The sequence below is a fragment of the Asterias amurensis genome, chromosome 17 (genome assembly GCF_032118995.1).
Source record: "Asterias amurensis chromosome 17, ASM3211899v1".
In the NCBI taxonomy this organism is placed as follows: Eukaryota; Metazoa; Echinodermata; class Asteroidea; order Forcipulatida; family Asteriidae; genus Asterias; species Asterias amurensis.
The window spans coordinates 13,188,629-13,211,223 of record NC_092664.1 but is presented as its reverse complement, the minus strand read 5'-3'; the positions used below and the strand labels follow the sequence as shown (position 1 = coordinate 13,211,223).

Below are 22,595 nucleotides of genomic sequence, written 5' to 3'. Positions count from 1 at the left end.
TAGTTAACTGTTTGTTCACATTCCACTCATCAAAACACATATATTAGTGACAAAAGCTTTATTTTGAAAAAATACCACTTCCAGGTGACTTTAAGCCAAAACAGTGCTTTGGAAAAAAGTAGGAATTTTTGATTGAGTACAAGTACATGTACACATGGTGTATGCTCTCATACAAATGTACATTTCAGGCTATTTAAACACAATTTGTCTTATTTTTTCAAGGGCAACAAAATCAGAAAAACAAACTTAACTTTTAAGTACTTTTTTGTAGGAAAAATATCATGCCTGCTAAAACCCCCAAAATAAGTTTTTTTTTTTAACTGACGATTTGATCCAAATGCAGACTCAATCAATCTACAACATGTTAACAAACTAGTACAGGACAAGCCAGCTGGCTCCATTTTCATGGCTCTGCTAACTGAGCTTACGATCACCATTCTGAGCTTGCACGGCAAGCACAGAATGTCTGCGCTAGCCTTGTTAAGCATAGAATGCCTATTAACACGTTGAGTACGCACGCGCAGAACGCAAAATTCCCTGCGAACCAGTGAAGAATTCCCCTGCTTCCGTAAGCTCCGACGACTTTTTGCTAATGGTAAGCAGAGCCATGAAATTTGGCCCAAGTCCCGCTGGTTATTCACTGAAAACATTAAGATCAAACCCTGCAATGTTCATTCCAACCCCATCCAGCCATCGTCCTGCAGGTACAACCATGGACTATGGAGGTACCTCCATGGTACCTCCATGGTACAAGTGTCATCACTTTTTTTAACTCCACGGTATCATTACATAGCTTGTTTATCAAGATAATGCCTAAGGTGCAAAGTTGAAGTTAACCATGAGTTAACCAAACACATACATGTACATGCCATCAGTGCATGTGATGGTAAAATTGAAGTGTGCATTCCATACCCCCATCATGTAGTATAGGTTGTTAGGAATCCTACATACATTGTGTACACAAATGTATTCCATGGGGATAAGAGATGCAGTGTGAAAAGGGCTCATGTGATAGTGAAATTAACATGTGCAGTGTGCACTCAACCCCCCCCCCCCCCCCTCCCAAATGGATGGTATTATGCAGGTTGATCATCGTACATTGCTCATTGTACCGAAGGGTGAAGTTTTATGAAAGTTAATAGCAGTGGACACTATTAGTAATTACTCAAAATAATTATTAACATAAATCCTTTCTTGATAACGAGTAATGGGGAGATCAGGTTGATAGTATAAAATAGTGTGAGAAACGGCTCCCTCTGAATTAATGTAGTTTTCGAGAAAGGAGCAATTTTCCACGAATTTTATTTCGAGACCTCAGATTTAGAATTTGAGGTCTCGAAATCAAGCATCTGAAAGCACACAACTCTGTGTGCCAAGGGTGTTTTTTCTTTCATTATTATCTCACAACTTCGACGACCAATTTAGCTCAAATTTTCACAGGTTTGTTATTTTATACATATGTTGAGATACACCAAGTGAGAAGACTGGTCTTTGACAATTACCAAAAGTGTCCAGGGTCTGTAAGTGCACATTCAGACCCCCCCCCCCCCCAACAATCCTTCCTCATGGCCTGTACCACAGAGCTGTATGCCTGTACAGCCTACAGGTATCAGGATGTTAATTGTACTTTGCCCATGGTACAAGATTGAAGTTTACCAAACACATATCAGTGCATGTAAAATTAATACCCGATGTCATTATAATATTTGACACTTGATCTTGTCTGGATCGACACCCTGGGAATAAACTGAATAATGAACATGGTTAGCACCAAACTGAATAATGAACATGGTTAGCACCAAACTGAATAATGAACATGGTTAGCACCAAACTGAATAATGAACATGGTTAGCACCAAACTGAATAATGAACATGGTTAGCACCAAACTGAATAATGAACATGGTTAGCACCAAACTGAATAATGAACATGGTTAGCACCAAACTGAATAATGAACATGGTTAGCACCAAACTGAATAATGAACATGGTTAGCACCAAACTGAATAATGAACATGGTTAGCACCAAACTGAATAATGAACACGGTTAGCACCAAACTGAATAATGAACATGGTTAGCACCAAACTGAATAATGAACATGGTTAGCACCAAACTGAATAATGGACATGGTTTGCACGACACCATACAAGACTACCCTGCAAATACTTCCCTGTGCGCTTCGTTTACAAACCCACTCAGAGTTGGTTACCGGCCAAACTTTATGATGTGCCTTGTTGAAGGCAGAGGAGTGGATTTCACAAAGAGTTGAGGCTAGTCTTATCTCCAGTTAGGATGAGTAACTATGACTAGCCTTAAAGGAACACGTTGCCTTGGATCGGTCGAGTTGGTCTTTGAAAAGCGTTTTGTAACCGTTTGTTGTAAAATGTATATGGTTAGAAAGATATTGTAAAAGTAGAATACAATGATCTACACAAATATGCCTCGCAATTGCGTGGTTTTCTTTTTACCCTGTCGACTAACACGGTCGGCCATTTATGGGAGTCAAAATTTTGACTCCCATAAATGGCCAACCGTGATAGTTCGCGACGTAAAAGGAAAACCGTGCAGTTTCGTGTGATACTTGTGTGGATTATATATTCTACTTTTAAAACATCTTTCTAACCATATGCATTTCATAGTAAACGCTTTTAATAGACCAACTCGTCCGATCCAAGGCAACTTGTTCCTTTAAGTTTTCAACCTAAAGAGACTTAGGACTAGTTTTTTGTGTAATCGACCCAAGCACACTTTTGGTATTTACTCAAAATATATATTAGCATAAAAACTTTCTTGGTAACAAGCAATGGAGAGCTGTTAATGTACATGTAGTTTAAAACATTGAGAGAAACGACTCCTTCTGGAGTATTGTAGTTTTTGAGAACGAGGTAATTTCTAACTTGCATATATTTGAATCTGAAAAAGACTTCAGCCCTGAAGCTTTTTATTTGGGCATTTGAAAGCACACACTATTGTGCAACAAGGGTGTTTTTTCTTTCACTGTTCTCTTGCTACTTCAAAGACCAGTTGAATCCAAATTGGCACAGATTTGTTATTTTATGCATGTTGAGATACATTCACCAAGTGAGAATACTGGTCTTTGACAACTACCAAACGTGTCCGGTGTCTTCAAACAGAAACTCAGAGTTGGTTACTGGCCAAATGATGTGCCTTGTTAATGTGGAGTTGAGCCTAGCATAATAACAAATCATGCTGGTCTATGTGATTGTGGGCAAAGGATCAGATATCAACGTTGTCTAAATTGGTTGCAACTGTTTCTTCAATCAATATTGGTCAAAACTTGTCCTGTGACATTTGTTGCTTCGCAGTTTTCTGATATCAGGTCCTACTGTCTGCCTCTGACTAATACCTCTATTGAAATCAAAATAAAACCCCAGCATTAAAGGCATGGACACTATTGGTAATTACCCAAAATAATTGTTGGCCTAACTTACTTGGTAACTAATATGGAGAGCTGTTGATAGTATAAAACATTGTGAGAAACGGCTCACTCTGAAGTAACATAGTTTTTCAAGAAAGAGGTAATTTTTACTCAAATAATAAAAGACTTCCAGGCCTGAAGCCATTTATGTTGTGCAACAAGGATGTTTTTTGTTTCAATATTTTCTTGCAAATGTGATGACTAATTGAGTCCAAATTTTCACAGATTTTTTGTTCTACAGCATATGATGGGATTACACCCAGTGAGAATACACATCAGTCTTTGACAATTACCAAAGGTGTCAAGTTTGTCTTCAAAGGAATTGAAGACGAAGAATTAGGGCAGTTCCTTATTGAAACTAGTCTTCAAGGATGAGGACCCTTTGATGGTTGACACACATCATCATGAAAAGCTTTTTAAGAAAGACAAAAGAGGTTTCACCCCGCTGTATTTTAAGATTAAAAAACAAAAATGTGAGTGAGTTCCTTATTGAACCTATAGTCTTCAGGGATGAGGTTCCTTTGATGGTTGACATGCAGCATCTTGAAAGCATTTTGCTCTTGTTTAAAGGAACACGTTGCCTCGGATCGGACGAGTTGGCAGTATAAAAAGCATTTGTTCAAAATGTTTTAAAAGTAGAATACAATGATCCACACAAATTTGTCTTGAAATTGCGTGGTTTTCCTTTTGCTTTGCGAACTAACACGGTCGGATCATTGAATTCTACCTTTAAAACATCTTTCCAACCATCTAGCATTTTATAACAAAGTTACACTTTTCAAAGACCAACTAGACCGGTCCAAGGCAACTTGTTCCTTTAAGAAAGACAAAACGAGGTGTCACGTCACTTTTATACTATCATCAAAAGCTGCTGTGGACTTTGAACCAATATATATATTTTTTGCAATCAAATTTAAGAGGGATCACCAAATATATCCTTAGGATTTGGGTACTTTTTGTAACACAAAACACAATGTCCACATATTTACATTAAACTTACACAGTTTGAAGATAATGATAGTAGAAAGCGTACCTTAAAATATTAGTTGCTGAGGTGCTGTAGTTTTTTAGAAATGAGTAAAACAAGGTCATGAAAATGAGTTTTTACATGCTAAAATAATTTCGTCTCACGATCTGCACTGAGAGAAAAATTATTTTCATGAAATTGATTTACTAATTTCTCAAAAACTACAGCACCTCCGCAAGTAATATTTTCAGGGAAGCTTTCCACTATCATTATCTTCAAACTGTGTAAGTTTAATGTAAATCTGTGGACATTGTGTTTTTCGTCCTACAAAAAGTAAATAGACCCTAAGCAATTTGGAAGGGATATCTTCAAAGCTACGCTTTACTAAACCCACCTCGTACTAAAGTAGTCTAATCAGAGCAGGGTAATCTGGTGACAATTCCTTTTATGTTGCAGGGTCATGTTCGTGGAATCAAGTTTGTGGTCATGAAATTAATCCCTACTCACTGTAAATGATGGCGTAATGTACGCACCGGTAACACAACTCACATATGGAGAAGTTTCAGCTTTTATCAGTCTTCAAGTTTTTGAAGAAAAAAAAAGTGAATATTTTTTTTCAGGAGAGTTGTGTAAATCCGTTAAAACTACAGCAACTTGCAGTGAGTAATATTTAAAGGGAAGTTTTTTACATGTTCTATCATCTTTAAACCTTACATGTATGTAAGTTTAATGTAAATCTTTGGTGTAATTTTGTGTTTTGTGTCACATAAACAGTACCCAAGTCCTTTAAAAAGCAGCTCTCTGAAATTGGGCCCAGGTCTCAACATGTTAACCGAGTTGGCTGTAATTCAGAAACTCTTAACATTTTTTTGGAATCAATACCTTCTGCTGCTTCAATGCACTCACTACATGCTCAATGTAGTATTGATACCTTACAAATCGATACACACGATTACTACCCACAACATCCGCAATGTGCCTACGTGCATTTTAGGAGACCGTTCTCATTTATAATTCAATGTGCTGGCTGGCTGACATTAATGGGCTATTCATGTCAATGACTCAAGTCCGTCATGTTTGTACTGCGGGGAAATAATTAGAGCATATCGAACAGCATGCAACAATGATATCTCTGATACAATTGTAAAGGAAAGGAAAATTAGGTTTTCCAAAAAGTATGGAATTTGAGGTATTGCATGGTGAGGTATCAATGTAAATATATTTGGTACCCCTCGATCCACTTATATCCACTACAAAGCCAAAGTAGTAGTCCCAGACGATTTTCTACCTTCCGCGGAGGTACAATGTAGTTAATAAGCCGGATAGTTCTTTCCACAACTGAGAAGTCTCCTTAAATCCGAAAATCTACCTCGCGAAACTGGAATATTAAGCCAGACAAGATGTCAAAAGAACTAATCTACCTGGAAAGTAGATACACACATGGCGTTACCAGGCCAAATATATATTTCTCTCAGTAGAAAAACCAAAAACCAAAACAAGCTTGGCTCGATTCTACCCTGGACCGCAGGTCGGGCTAGTAAACTCATGACCTAACAACTTTTTTAAAAGATTGGGGTTTTTTTTTTAAATAAAAACTGAATAAAAACCAATGTGTACATGTGTAATTTTGTCAATGTGTGTTACACAGAGGAAAAGCCAATGGTTTTGTGAAATTTAAATAAAGAATGGTGGCAATCTATATAATAAAAAAACGGGGGGGGGGGGGGGAATATAAAAAAACTCCTGCTTCCCTTTTTCAGGAATTCTGGATATTTTTTACCTCTGCCTATAAATAAAACTCTAACATGTAAATCATGGTTCATACTTCCTGCAAATATGATTTTTGACATCACAAATTCGTGATGAATAATTATTCACAACAGCAAATGTGCTGAACTGCTGCAAAACCTTCGTTGCGAAGACAGCCATGTGACGTCAAAAGTCGCTTCACATTCGCATGAAGTACATGTATGAACCGGGCTTTACAAGGGGAGCAAGTTTGCGTGAAGTGGGCCGTGATTTACCTTGAAAGTACATCACACTTAAGATAGATTTTGTTTCCATGTCCCCTGTGAAAAAGAACCTATGGTGTACCATGGGTGTACCAACTCAACGACCACTTGACCAGTGTAGTGTCTTGCCTGCCAGGATGTGCCACGGAATATTAACAAGGTCATTCCTTTCACAAACAGGGTTTTTGTGGTTGAGAAAAATGTAAAAGAACATGTGTCATGGTGTGGTCTGATACAACTATTTCTGGCGATAATGCTCCTTTATTTAAAAGGCAGTGGACACTATTGGTAACTACTAAAAGTATGTATTAGCATAAAACCGTACTTGCTAACAAGTAATAGGGAGAGGTTGGTAGTATGAAACATTGTGAGAAAGGCTCCCTCTGAAATGGAGTAGTTTTCGAGAAAGAAGTAATTTTCCACGATTTAGATTTCGAGACCTCAAGTTTAGAATTTGAGGTCTCGAAATCAAGCATCTAAAAGCACATAACTTCGTGTGACAAGGGTGTTTTTTCTTTCATTATTATCTCGCAATTTTGACAACCGAGATTGAGCTCAAATTTTTACAGGTTTGTTATTTTATGCATATGTTGAGATACAGCAAGCGAGAAGACTGGTCTTTGATAATTACCAAAGGTGTCCAGTGGCTTTAAAGGCCAAGTGTTTTTTGGGGGGTTTTAGGAAACCATTTGATTGTTTTGAATGGTAATACATTTTCAAAAGGTAGACATATTTTTTAGCCCCGAAAATCCGGAGCAAATATGTCCATGCCGGAAGAATAATCCCAACTACACAATCTGAGCAAAAACGCATCTCAGATTCAAATTTTCAATCTTTTCTTTTTACATAAACTATAACCACATTCATTTGAAGTAAAATGTCTCAAAATGCTTTTAATGTGCATAAACTATTATCAAAAGCTTGCATTGCAGTTAATTTCCAGAGTGATTTTACCAAACGTATATACCGTCCCTTAACGAGCGAAGTCTTTGCATTACATTAGCCTAAATCTTCACGGATGCTTGCATCTCGTATTTTCAGTCAGTCATTAAACTCCACTCTGAACTGATCCATTGATATCCACATTGGAACGAACTTTCAATACCTCTTCACGATGTCGTTACCATGGATACAAAAACCCACATGAAAAGGCTTAAGAAGTGCAGTTAACTATCCAGAGCTGATGGTACTTTGCATTCAAATTAGGCCGGATCCGAATTGGCAGCTACAGCCACGGCTACGGCCGGAACGCCGCGTCATCAAGCATTGAAGTATAGAACGCCCTTAGCAACACCCCTGGCAACGGTCGTAGCCGCAGCCATAGCCACCAATTCGGAAGTGGCCTTAGTTTGACTCAAAAGACGTTAATCCAAAGAGAAAAGCAGTCATGGAGGTTTTTCTACGAATAATCAGACACAAAATAAAAGACTGATGAACCACAGTCATCAAACTTACTACTGATTCTAAAAATCCAGATCTGGAAATACATGAAGGCCAAGGATTAGTTTTGGCTGCAGTGCCCCTTTTTGTACTTAAGTGTTTTGTTTGCATGTGGCGCTAGCTAATGGTCACCTTGCCAGTTAGTTTATTTTTTTTACATTAGTAGGCATGCCTTTAACTTCGCTCAAGAAGGACTAAGCAACTTTTCTCTTTTCTCCAAAGAACTGTATTTTTTATTTTTTTTACATTTTATAATCCTCATTTCAATGCAAACAAAGTGAAAAGTATGCCAATATGCAGTTGACCGAGATACTTTATTTAGCCTGTGCAGCTGGTTCAATGCTTTGCCCCATTGGTTCTTTTTACAAATACCCCAAGGGGCATAATAAGTACAGTAAAAATTACTAGCCTTCCAATATGAAATTTAACAAACAAACATTTATTTTAAATTTTGTCAAAAAAATTTGCGAAAACAACCTCAACAAGATACATAAATATATGTTTGAATTACTTCTTAAACTGCATGTTAACTGCATGTTTTTCCTTTGACTGGCGAGGCAACAGCAACCCTTCAGATTAGAAGTGTAATCCGATATCATTTTTAAAAAGCTTGTTTGTCTAAAAGCTTTCCTTCGACTTGAACAATTTTTAAATGTACAAGTGTTGTTTGAAAAATGAAAATGGCCTTGTCCTCTCAAAGGGTGAAAACTCCCAGACCTGATGGTCGCTACAGACATAATCCTCCACATTCAGAAAAAAACACACAACAACAACAACAACAACAACAACTGATATCATAGTTAAAGACACTGGACACTATTGGTTATTGTCAATGACTAGCCTTCACAGTTAGTGTATCTCAACATATGCATAAAATAACAAACCTGTGAAAATTTGAGCTCAATCGGTCGACAAAGTTGCAAGATGTTAATTAAAGAAAAAACACCTTTGTCGCACCATGGTCACACGAAGGTGTGTGGTTTCAGATGCTTGATTTTGAGACCTCAAATTCTAAATCTGAGGTCTCGAAATCAAATTTGTGGAAAATTTCTCGTAAAACTATGTCACTTCAGAGGGAGCTGTTTCTCACAATTTTTTGTTCTATTAACCTCTCCCCATTACTCGTAATCAAGAAAGGTTTTATGATAATAATTATTTTGAGTAATTACCAATAGTGTCCACTGCCTTTAAAAATCAAACGAATTGTAAACAACAGTGTTTTCATAAACAGAAATATTGCTTCACTTTTCCCCAGGCACATCCAACAGGAATGTAAATACATCTACCTGGTAGTACCATCATAAAACAACCTGGGACCCAGGGCTCTTCAAGATGTTGCACAAGGCCCTGGAATCGACCAACAGTACAGTGCGCACGATCAAGACAATGTACCCTGTGGGGTGCATTTATAACTTGTATTCCCCTCAGCCAGGTAGCCGATCTTTGTAGCAAATCACTTGGATCTCGTCCAATAAAAATTCACAATCTATTACCGTTTTATAACAGCCAAACATGTAACACTCATCCTTCATACCAGAACATTTAACTTTTGTTGAACTTGCAGTGTAAATACACACTGAGTACAGAGTGGAATCATTATGTTGACAGTCTTGTCATTCACTCCAGGGGTGGGTTTCAGCCATGGAATTTTATCTGTAAAAGGGCAAGGTCATTTTCATTTTGCAAAGGCCCTTTTATAGGAAAATCTTAAAGTCAATGGGAAAACTTTAGAAGGGGCACAAAGGCCAAGACCAGGGGCAACCGAGGACATGGCCTTCGTTCGTGGCCTGCCTGTAATAGACTGATCCATTAAGCTCCGCCCCATTGTGTATTGACCAATCACAACCCAGCGAAGGTCCGACACTAAGGTCCGACATGCGTGCACGTATGCTTGGCGCGCGCGGCAGAGTTGTGCAGAAAGGCATTGGAGAGCCCCACGTGTTCTTGCTCGCGGAGCCTACTGGATCGGTGTATTCCCAGCCTGGGATTTCACAAAGAGTTAAGATTAGTCTTATCCCGAGTTAGGACGAGTTACTCGTTCTAAATTAGGAATAGCCTATCTCCTACATGTACATGTTGGACAAGTCCTAACTTAGGAGATGGAGGAAAAAATAGATTGGTTAGGACATGGAGGAAATAAGCTTGGGCGATACCACGATATTATCGAATATCGCAATACTAAATTGGAAACGTTTTTGATATCGTATCGATTTAGTTTAAATAAAAATATCGATATATCGCGATATATCGCAATATCGATTAAGTATCGCAGTATCGCGATGTATTTCCTGGCTAAGACATCTTGCACCCCATATAGGTTTGGAGTAAAACCAGAAGAATAGGTCATTTAATAGAACACCTCTCTTATGCTATGAATGTCTCTTCTACAACTTTCACTGGGTTTGTAGACTGATCATGTCAAATTTAATTAATCGCGATTACATCGAATATCGCGATTTGTTGTCGGCGATATATCGTGATTAAAATAAATCGATATCGCCCAAGCTTAGGAGGAAAAAATAGATTGTTTAGGACTAGTCCTAACTCTTTGTGAAATCGACTCCTGGTTTCCATGCATGGCAACCTAGGAAAATTTCCCTTTTTCTAAAAGGTCAGCGGGTAACTGACAAATTTATCTGAATTTAGGATCTAGTGGTAATGAAATTAATCATGGTCCAGTTAATTTTCATGCCTTATGAATTTAAAGCCATTATACACTTTCAGTACAAAACAAAAAAAAAGTTCACAGATTTTCAAATATGTACAGGGTTTACAGAAGGTAATGGTGAAAGACTTCTCTCGAAATATTGTTTCATGACATGCTTTACATTTTGAGAAAACATTAAAACAATATCAATTCTCGATAGCGTGAATTACGGATTTATTCTAGACACATGTCATGATATGGCGAAAAGCGCTAAAACAGGAGTGGGTTTTCCCATTATTTTCTCCCAACTCCGATTACCGATTGAGCCTAAATTTTCACAGGTTTGTTATTTTATATATAAGTTGTGATACACAAAGTGTGGGACTTGGACAACACTGCTTACCGAAAGTGTATTATGGCTTTAACACACTGTATGGAGAGGAATTTAATTATTAATCTACCAACACAGTTGTGCTGGTTGTTCAACTTGCTGGACAGGACTCTATAAAATACAAGATATTAATTTTATAATATACACATCGCAACCCTCGTAATCTAGGCTCTGACAGAGAGCTGAGTGTTATTATCACGCAATCGCCGCAACTCGACAACAATTTATTAACAGCTTGTCCACAAGTGTAAAGTGAGAGTTGTTGATGACGACCAAAAGAATCTCTAAGAGCAAGTTCGGGTGAGCGATTAGACTAAACAGTGACGTAGCTCTCGAAATGAGCAAATTGACCATGCTCCAGTGTATGATTCGATAAAGTCAGTCTCCCTGTGCTCCATGGTTTCTTGTTAGTCGAGTCGTTCTAGTCACCACCTGAACTTGCTTGCTCACTAATGACATCCATATGCCAGACTAACATACATGTATAATGAGTAACCTTGTACTACCAGTGTGTCAAGCTGATTGTATATTTATGTTGAGAAACGAAATGTTTTGTTAACCATTTATAAATACATACAACCGGCCATGACCACACACTGAGACATTAAATTACAGGAATTCTATATGGCTGTTGAAAAAACTTCTGAAATAGCCTTTCTCTTCGGTCAGGACCCCACGAAGGTAACATGCTATCAAATTTTCCATACTGATTTACGTGTTGCTTAAAGGCAGTGGACACTATTGGTAATTACTCAAAATAATTATAAGCATGAAACCTTTCTTGGTGACGAGTAATGGGGAGATGAAACATTGTGAGAAACGGCTCCCTCTGAAGTGCCTTAGTTTTCAAGAAAGAAGAAATTTTCCACGATCTTGATTTCGAGACCTCAGATTTAGAACTTAACGTCTCGAAATCAACCATCTAAACGCACACAACTTAGTGTGACAAGGGTGTTTTTTTTTCTTTCATTATTATCCGCCAGCTCAGGAGATTGCAATATAAGCAACATTGGTTGGTGCTTAATAATTAGTACATACTGTATGTGTAATAAGCAGCTACGTACAGATTGTGCCCAAATTCATGGCACTCCCGTACACTTCAGCACTACACCCTGCCATGGCTCATATCATATTAGGGCGTCATAAGCGCAAACATATTTGGTTAAGCAGTACTATGAAAGTGGGCCCAAATTCATCATTTTGGAAAGCAAAATTGAGCAGATTACCATTCACTGAAGATATATTTAGTACAATGAACAGCATGTGAATGTGAAACGGTAAATTTAGCTGGGATTCTTTTCTGAAACAAATTACCTGGTTGTGGAGTTCGGCCCGAGAAATGACTAGAGAGAAGGGGTTACTGACTTCACATCAGCCTCCGTCCTCTCTTACACCCCCCCCCCCCCCCATCAGTCAGTCCAGAGTCCTGCAAGACGCTGAACGTGACAGGACAAGAACAATACTCTGATTAAAAGAAATGCATTCTGTCTTCATCTCCCTGAGATGTGATTAATTTCTAGAGTGCCAAGTGAAGAGAACACCGGCGGTAAATGCACTCAGATCCCATTAAGGAATGAATGACGTTTTCTTTTTTTACTAATGGGATAATGGACGACATTCCTACCATGGACAAGAAGAACGCACTAACCAAGGACAAGTAGTAAACACAAATACTATCCATAGAATCACTGAGCTGGCTCGCAGTACCAATACTAAGCCCTGATGGCATTACACTTTCGTATCATACTACAGTGACATCCCGGATAACAGGGTCCATTTCTGGGGGCGGAAATTTTTTAAAGCTTCATAACTCAAATCTTACTTGCAAGAAGCCACTAATTTCAAAAGATTCACATTGTTTTTCATGGCAGCATACATTTTTCCTACATGTACAGCACAGACGAAGGGTCCTATAGGGCTATAGCAATACATACATGTAGATGTACATGCATGTAGGTTACATAGCAGCAAGAAAGCCATTCAATTTTATTTCTTTAGCAGGGAACGACTCATCTAGCAATTTGGCATAGCCAAGTATTTCGACTGAACAGATTTTGGGCACTGTGAATGCTATGAGTAGAAAATTATGATTTTTCAGTAGCAACTGACACATTTTGCTCCGCTATACAAACAAGGGAAATCGTTTACTGTACAGTTGTCGTCAGTTCATGATTTGTTTTGAGTGGCATACTTGTATGGGGGTTTGCCTTTCGCATTTTCAGTGACTGGCCAGCAGTATCATCTTGTCATTTCACAAGTCCAGGAGCTTTTTCACTGGTCCCTATTTCTTAAAGGTTTTCTTGTAACACTGTCATTTCTACCGTGGGCTTGCATTTGAAACCATGATTATTCGGAGTAGGCAGCTGGTTTTATTAACTTATAGTGTTACCCCAGCCACACCACACTATCTGTACTAGCTGTGTAGATAATATGTAATATAATATGTTCTTTAAATGAGAACTCAATGTCACGCTATAAATTCTACTGCTGCAGATTTTTTCGGATAGATTTTTCGAAAAGAATTGTCCCACTAGACTTTAATAAGTGCCTTGTTAAAGGCTCTGCCTGGGCGGAAGGTAGAAAATCGACCGAGACGACTGTACTATTGCTTAGTGGATCGAGGGGACTTCTAGTTATTAACAACACTGTCTTTTCTAAATGAAATTTGCTTTAGTGTGTATGAAGCCTACTTGTAAAATGAGAAAGTGCAACCTTTGTCTTTTCTTTATGATATTTGCTTTAGTGGGTATGAAGCTTACTAGCAAAAAGAGAAAGTACCAGCTTGGTCTTTTCTCTACATGTATTTGCTTTATCGGGTAGGAAGCTTACTTGCAATAATAGAAAGTACATGTACCATATGTATGTTCCACCGTTGTCTTTTTTCTCTGTTTGCTTTAGTGGGTATGAAGCCTACTTGGGTAATTTGGTCCTCTCTCTTTTATATAAAGAGAAAGGACCACATTATTTGCTCTATGGTATTTGCTCTTTAGCATTATCAAACACTTGCCAATCAGTGATCCAATTACCTAAACGACACCAGTAACTGGACCAAGGGACCTTCTTTCATGGTTATGAAAGCCGACAATGGACATCAATGCCTTGTATTCATAGACCCCCTGGGGTGTATCCTGCCATTAGATCAATAATTGACCTCCAAATCAATAGAAAACTGACCCCAACAGTATGTATCAATTGATCCGTTACACAAGCTTTATGGCTTCCAAAGGTGCAATCCTTGACTTGCTTCAGATTCAGACAGAGAGAAAGGTGTCTGGACACTTCATACCTTTGCCACTTCGTACCCCGCCCACCAAGGTACGAAGTGGCAAATTTGGTAACGTTACAAAGGTACAAAGTGTCCACGGTACGAAGTGGAAAAGGTACGAAGGGTTCGACATCCTAGAGTTTTCTAATCTAACATTAAGGGGCCATTCGGAATGTCAATTTTAAACAAAAAAGTCCATCCAAATTTTGATTTTAAAATAATTGAATGGCTTCAAAAATCCATACAATGTACATGTATAGTGACTCAAATGAACCAATTTGTTTTAGATCATCATCTCCAATATACATGTATGAGTAGTTTCCTGGCTTAAACCCTCAAACAGACACATCTGTACACAAAAAATTGTTTTAAAATCATGCGCCTTGACTTGCTTCAGATGGGTTTTCTAAACTACAGATCGGCATTAAGGGCCATTCACAATGGTCAATGTTAAAAACAATATCCCACCCCAGATTTTGATTTTAAAGTATTGAATGGACGATGTTACCTGTGACATCACATGTTTACAAAAGAGCCACAGAGCCTGGACTTCCTCCAGGCACGATTTGTACACAGCCTAATGGAAGAAAACATAAAATCTTGCATTTCATGGAGATTGCACAGTCTAATTTCTATCAACTTTTGATAAAAGGGGGCACATCTCAAAACTTGTCCAGCTTTTACTTTCAAAATTCTTGGATATATGTGGAAATTATGACACAAAATGTAAACTTTCCCATAGGACCAGTGTAGTATCTTGCCTGCCGGAATACTCAAAGAATGCACCAGGTCACACTTATGCTAAACAAAGTTCACATGGTCTGATAGCATATTTAGATCACTATAATCTAACAATAAGGTTTGTACACTAGTTTAAAATCAGAAATGAAATAAATTTTATGATCTTGGCCAGCTGAGTATTTTATCTGAATTTTGATTTTCAGTTATTTATTTTCAAAACAAATTTGTTAAAATTACTTTTATTTGATCAAATCACATGACAAACTTTTTCCTTCCGAAAAAACAACACCTTGACGTCAGATAAACTTCAGATTCAGACAGAGAGAAAGGTGTCTGGACACTTCGTAACTTTGCCACTTCGTACCCCGCCCAAGGTACGTAGTGACAAATTTAGTTATGTTACGAAGGTACAAAGTGTCCAGGGTACGCAGAGGGAAAAGTACGAAGGGTCCGACATCCTAGAGAAAGGCTTCACTTGGGTTTTTGAATCTAACATTAAGGGGGCCATTCGGAATGTCAATGTTAAACAAAAAAGTCCCACCCCAAATTTTGATTTAAAAATAATTGAATGGCTTCAAAAATCCACACAATGTATAGTGACTCAAATGAACCAATTTTTTTTACATCATCATCTCCAAATACATGTATGAGTAGTTTCCTGGCTTAAACCCTCAAACAGACACGTCTGTACAAAAAGAAAAATGTTTTAAAATCATGAGCCTTGACTTGCTTCAGATGGGTTTTCTAAACTACAGATCGGCAGTAAGGGCCATTCACAATGGTCAATTTTAAAAAAATATCCCACCCCAGATTTCGATTTTAAAGTATTGAATGGACGATGTTACCTGTGACATCACATGTTTACAAAAGAGCCACAGAGCCTGGACTTCCTCCAGGCACGATTTTCACACAGCCTAATGGAAGAAAACATCAAATCTTGCATTTCATGGAGATTGCACAGTCTAATTTCTATCAACTTTTGATATGATGAAAGGGGGCACATCTCAAAACTTGTCCAGCTTTTACTTTCAAAATTCTTGGATATATGTGGAAATTATGACACAAAATGTAAACTTTCCCATAGGACCTGTGTAGTAACTTGCCTGCCGGAATACTCAAAGAATGCACCAGGTCACACTTATGCTAAACAAAGTTCACATGGTCTGATAGCATATTTAGATCACTATAATCTAACAATAAGGTTTGTACACTAGTTTAAAATCAAAAATGAAATAAATTTTATGATCTTGGCCAGCTGAGTATTTTATCTGAATTTTAATTTTCAGTTATTTATTTTCAAAACAAATTTGTTAAAATTACTTTTATTTAACAATCAAATCACATGACAAACTTTTTCCTTCCAAAAAACAACACCTTGACGTCAGATAAACTTTTTTCCAGATAACATCTCAGCCTCCGAAAAAAATCAATCAAGTGCAGATTTGTCTTGAAGAGATGAGAGCAATAACATCATGCAGGTGAAAATACCTTATCCCTAATCTTAGAACGACGGTCAAAAGCAAGTTGACGATGCACACAATGTTCAAACCCCTTGGGCTTTTAATCGACAATCCACTCGCACGCTCTACTACCTTTCCGGTTTTAACGCTAAATCCAAGATTAAGTACCGCCGCGTAGCAGCGTTTTACAACGGAACTTTATTAAAATGCACGTACACTCTTATTTTGCGGTTGTACAGTTAATTTGGTCGCGGTGTGCGCTTGGCGCCACGGTGATTTGTTAATAAACACTTGCTCCGAGTGAGCAGTTGGATGTTTGTTTGGAATTCTATTATTTCCTGCCCGAATGCAGAAGAATCCCATGTTCTATAAATATTATGGTAAGGGGAAATGAAGTGGAAGTTGGGCAAATTGATTTTTTGAGAAACGGAACTCGGTGTGCAGTAGTACGAAGATTATCAGTCAGACAATCAAATAAACCAATACAGATGATCCTCTTTCATTTTGGAGTTGAATTTGTTGAGACATTGTGTAATAATCTGATTTTCTTCATTGATATCCATCTCCTAAACCTGCATGTACCTGTTCCCCAGATTGTTTGAGAACAGACCATTGATGAACAGTAGCTGCTACATGTAAATCAATGTATTTATAATAAATCGAGGGGGAGGGGGAGCCGAGTCAAAACCCTTCCTTTCCTTGTTTGCTCAGCTTATAACCCATTCATGGGCTCAAAGCATTCCTTATAATGTAACTAACTAAACTCCTTAGGACTATGCAGCAACATTTAACAAACATTTAACAGAATTGACAAGATAATACTAATGCCGTGTCCGAAACGACGACTTCGGCTACAGCTAGGTCTAGATCAGCGCGTCTACCAGTGTTGAAGAATAGGCAGACGCGCGCGATCTAGCCGTAGCTGTAGCCGAAGTCGCCGTTTCGGACACGGCCTAATACTGATAGAAGGTTCATTGTAGAAACATTATTTCGGTGCAATATTTCCTTCTGAAATGAACTTACATGTATTTAAAGATATTGGACACTATTGGTAATAGTCAAAGACCAGTCTCCTCACTTGGTGTATCTCATGCATATCATAACCAACCTGTGAAAATTTTAGCTCAATTGGTCGTCAATAAAGTTGCATCGTCTTAATCTGAGGTCTTGAAATCAAATTCATGGAAAATTACGTCTTTCTCGAAAACTACGTCACTTCAAGGTGAGCCGTTTCTCACAATGTTTTATACTATCAACTTCTCCCTATTACTTGTTACCAGGTAAGGTTTTATGCTATAATTACTTTGAGTAATTACCAATAGTGTCCACTGCCTTTAAGAAAACCTGAAACCCCCCAAAAACGCAAACAGCTGATTTCGGTTGTAAAACATTAAGGACAATGTGTTCACATGCTGAAAATTGCACATGTTTTTTAAAAACTATTTTCTGTTGACTCACGCTGCTTAATCTACTGTGTGACACAACAGATAAAGCTTGAATTGTCATTGTTATTTCATGTATGGTTAATCACACAAACAAAAAACACTGTCTGCAACTATTTTGTCAGCTCTACTCACACTGTTTTACTACCTTTGGTGGTTAGACTGCAAGACTAAAGCTACATAATGTAACCGCTGGGTTCAAAATGACTCGAACTTAAATAAATGTTGTCGTCTAGAACCAGTACAAAGTGACCAATTTGGTTACGGTACGAAGTGTCCCGAAGGTACGAAGTGTCCAGGGTACGAAGTGGCAAAGGTACGTCCGACATCCTTAAAATCCCCTTGTGGGATCAAGCTTTGCCAAGTTTGCTCGACGGGAAGATTATCTTAACAAAAAACAAACAAACAAAAACAAAAACAAACAAACAAACAACCTAACAAGCAAACAAATAAACAAATACTAGTTTGAAAGGGCAATTCAACTTACCTGACTTAAGATGGTAATGCAACCGATGTCAAGTTTAGTTTTCTTGCAGTAGGTCTAAACCTACAAAGTATCTACACAATGTTTTCGTCAAGTTCACCCTTTTTTTCAGGGAACTTGTTCGGAGACTATTAGTCCAAGATTTTAATGATAACTTGCAGGAGCATTTCAAAGTAGCCCGGATTCATTCTTGAAGTTCTTAGCGTTAACCGCTCCAATACTTGCACCAGCTACAAAAAAACGTGGGTAGATGAGGATCCCGGCTCGTCAACTTGATATGTGAAGCTTATCTAGCCAAGCACTGTGAGGGTTCTGCACTGTGAGGGTTCTGTTCTAATAGTGACTTCCTTTATGTGATGCAACAATGCTGGGTCGCAATGCTGGTAGTCCAGGGGGTAGCCCTGTAAGGAACAAGAGAACAAAAGACGGGTGGTTGTTAGTTAACAAATAGTGTAGTCACATTTCACTTGCTATCAGGAAACCTCAAGGTTTCAATGCAGGGTTGAAAAGTTCTGTGCAGCGTTCCATAAGGGAAGGCATTGTAGACATGGTTTGATTTGAGTGATTATATGCCTCTTTTAATATTCATGCATGAGTACGTCACAATTCTAACCCAAAACAAGGCCATAGGCACAGCCGCTGCAAGTGGTGGCGGACGTGCGCCAATAGCCTCATTTTGGGTAGGAGTTATGCCGTCATGCATTTATATTAAGAGAGGCGTATTAAATGCCGAGTTGATTTTTTTCATGCATGTCGCCAGACACACGAGGAAGGAAGGCCACTTCAAGATGGGCTACAATGTTTTCCCAGGGCCCATTGTCACCTACACCTTGGGCTGAAACAGTGTTACCCTCTTCACAGTCCATACGAATGTAGGCATGGGTATCATATTTTATTGTGCAATTGTTAATATTGTGTACACTTTTTAAATTCTGCAAAAGAAATACAAATAGTAAATGGCCTGACGTTTCAACCGAAGCAAAGTCTTTCTTAAAGCCATTAGCCACTTTCGGTAAACAGTATTGTCCAAAGGCCCACACTTCGTGTATCACAACTTATATATAAGATAACAAACCTGTGAAAATTTAGGCTCAATCGGTCATCGGAGTCGGGAGAACGGGAAAACCCACCCTTGTTTCCCCACGCTTCGCCATTTCACGACATGTGTTTAAAATAAATCCGTAATTCTCGCTATCGAGAATTGATACAGCGAGAATTGATACTGTTTTAATGTTTTCTCAAAAAGTAAAGCTTTTCAAGGAATAATATTTCAAGAGAAGTCTTTCACCGTTACCTTCTGTAAACCCTACAATACATTTGTAAATCTGTGAACTTTTAACTTTGTTTCTGTACCGAAAGTGTATAATGGCTTTTAAGCATTGAGGAGTCAGAAATTACACCGAAAAAAAGCAAGACGTGAACAATGAATAGGGAGACAAAAGGGGGTGGAGGGAAGGGGTTTTTGAAATTGCAAAATTTGATAAGCGCGTTGAGTGTCTCTTTAGGCTGGCTTTGTTTGATGAACCACCCCAACTCACTTAGAGATTGTTATTACATGGTGTTACCGCAAACTCTTCTATATCTTATCTCCACCATGCAAAGTTTCAAATCCTACTGATATTATTATAAACAAAAGAAGTCACAACTGAAAGAATTTTAAAATCTTGCCATCCTAAATTGTCAATATCATTGGAATAATTGCTGCTTGTACTGCGATCAAAACACACAACTATCAGTTCCAGAACAACAGAACAAATCATATTTGTTTTTGTGCTACTGTACTGTCCATTCGATAAACTACAAAGTGCTTTTTGCAAATTACACCGACAACTTTGAAGTAGACGTTTCAAAGACCATTATTTAAAAAAAAAATTACACAAAAGAGCTGCTCAGGTAGATGGACTGGATGAGAACCTTACATTAGGAATGAAAGAAGTACGTGTACATCCCTAGAAAATGGCTTGCGACCTTCGATTCCTCTTCCCCCTGTTTTAGACCCTGAACTTCCCAGACATCTTGTTTTGGACACGATGTGGACTTATTCTCTCTCCCTTTAGCAAATCCCATGTACTTCTTTCATGGAAATTTGCATGCATTGAGAGTTTTAGAAAACATAATGATATGCCTGCAATTTCATCTTTGAGACGGCAAGGTCATTTTCATTTTGCAAAACTCACTTCCATTTGAAAAACTTAAAAGTCTTGGAAACTTTAAAAGGGGCACCAAGGCCAAGACTGGGGCATTAGCCTCCACAATTTCGGGCCCTTTGAAGAAACATCCTGAGAAATCGCAGCCTGCTTTATATCGTTTTGAAAATGTTTCATGCCAGTAAGATCTACATAGGCACCTGTGAATACAACTTGAAGTGGCTGGTAGAGTCAAAGAGCAAACTGTGACAATCAAATTCAGATCAAACCTTGGCTAGGGGGTGGGGTTATTGAAGAGGTCAGCAATTGCTAAGCTAAGTTCAACCCTACGGGTATCATTCATGATTTCTAAGGTATTCTAGGGTATCATTCATGATTTATGATGGCTTGATCCATCCATTGCCATAGAGACTCCATAGACTTGTAAAGAAGCTGTTAAATGTCCGTAGCAACGATAGCAAAATGGCTCTCTCATAATTATCTGCTCTACGTAAGACGACTTTGTGTTCATCAATTCCAAAATTCAACTACATGTATAGTACACTCAGAAAAATATTTACACAAGTTGTGTAAAAAAACATGTTTTAGAGGCAGGGGGTGAACCTGCTAACAGTTAGGTAAACTTTTACCAGTTCGTTGCAGGGTAAAACTTACACAACAAAGACTTACAAACTTACTTCGTTTAGGAGTAAACATATTTACCTAAATTTTAAGTAAACGCTAGATATGTAAAATATTACACAATGATTATTACATGTAAAACTATTCCGCGTTACCCTTTTAATGGGTAAAAACTTTGATTTACCTTATAGCTGTGTAATTATTATTATTTTACCGTTTGTTTAGATAAAATGTTTACTTGGATTGTTTGTAGTCGTACAAAATTGCATATTTTTACCGTTGTACGTACCCTTTTCCCGTCTGAACGTTTGAGTTTGTTCTAACACGACCCTAAGGCCTTACTGCCTGTTCGTGCTCATCGAGCAAAAGTTACAAGCATGGGGATTTTGCTCCTTGATGATGGACGTATTGAAAGGTGAGTTTCTCAAAAAAATTGCGATCTTCAGTCATATACAGACACTGATCTGGTCGTATTATTATTTGTTAGTTTTATACAACCATTTCGGCCTACATGTTTGCCACAAACTTGAACATGTCTGCAGCGCTATAAAGTGAGCATGTTTTGTAACGTGTTGCAACATGTTGTCTTGCTATATCGGCACTATAGCGCTGTATACATCTTCAAGTTCATGGCAAACATGTAGGCCAAATTTTAATGGTTGTAAAACTAACAAAAAATAATACGACACGCATCAGTAGATATGGCTGATAACAACTTTTGAGAAACTCACCTTTTAATATGTCCACCTAGGGGCACAAATCCCCATTCTTTTGCTCGCCGAGCACGAACGACATGACTGCATGGACTGAGACGTTAGCAACTTGTCACCACGCAGACACGCGCGTGCGCACACGCGGGGAAAAAACATAACTTGCATGTAAACACCGGATTCTTTTTACAGTTCCTTGTAAGACCTACCAATGCCATGTAAAGTTTCTCTTTACTTCGGTAAATCTTACATAACTTTGATTAACTGCAATACTTACTCTCAAAACATGTATATATTTTTTTACATTACAAATCAGTATATATTTTTGGCCGTGTTTTACTTTTAAAGTTAGGTAGTTTTTACATAACTTTTTTTACAAAACATCTTTTTACCATTTGTTTTCTGAATGTACGCTTTAGTCTAAAATTTAGACCACGTCGCAGAAGACAATTGGGAGCAACCAAATGCACTGCTTGCCAATTGATGCTTTGACAGTACAGGACACATTCTTCTATCTGTAACCCCAGGAAATAAAAAGAGAATTGAAATTGTCAGAAACTTCTTAGAACTGTAAATTGCCAAAACTCAACTAGGCTGAAGGCCTTGTTGCAGAGGACAAGTTTTTCAGGCAAGTTCGAGGCAACAAACTGCACTGCTTGCTCAACAAACCCTTTGGCAGCAAAAGAGACATTCTGCAGCCTGTAATCCCAGGAAAATATTAAGAGAACTGAAATGTGAATTAATTTTCTAGTCAGAGACTGCCTGAAACTGGTTGCCTATAAATTGCGTGGAATGTGACACTACCCTTGAGCTATCGTTTTCCCTGCAAGT

At 38.1% G+C, this 22,595-nt stretch overlaps 1 protein-coding gene across 2 annotated transcripts in view; it reads right to left on the bottom strand.

Moving 5' to 3' along the window:
• The window catches only part of LOC139949880 (uncharacterized), a 45,623-nt gene that overhangs the window by 11,638 nt on the left and 11,390 nt on the right, over positions 1 to 22,595 (bottom strand). For both annotated transcript variants that reach the window (XM_071948440.1, XM_071948442.1), the window contains exon 2: positions 18,290 to 18,687. The gene's annotated coding sequence lies outside the window, so the exon portion shown is untranslated. The remainder of the gene's footprint in view (positions 1 to 18,289; positions 18,688 to 22,595) is intronic.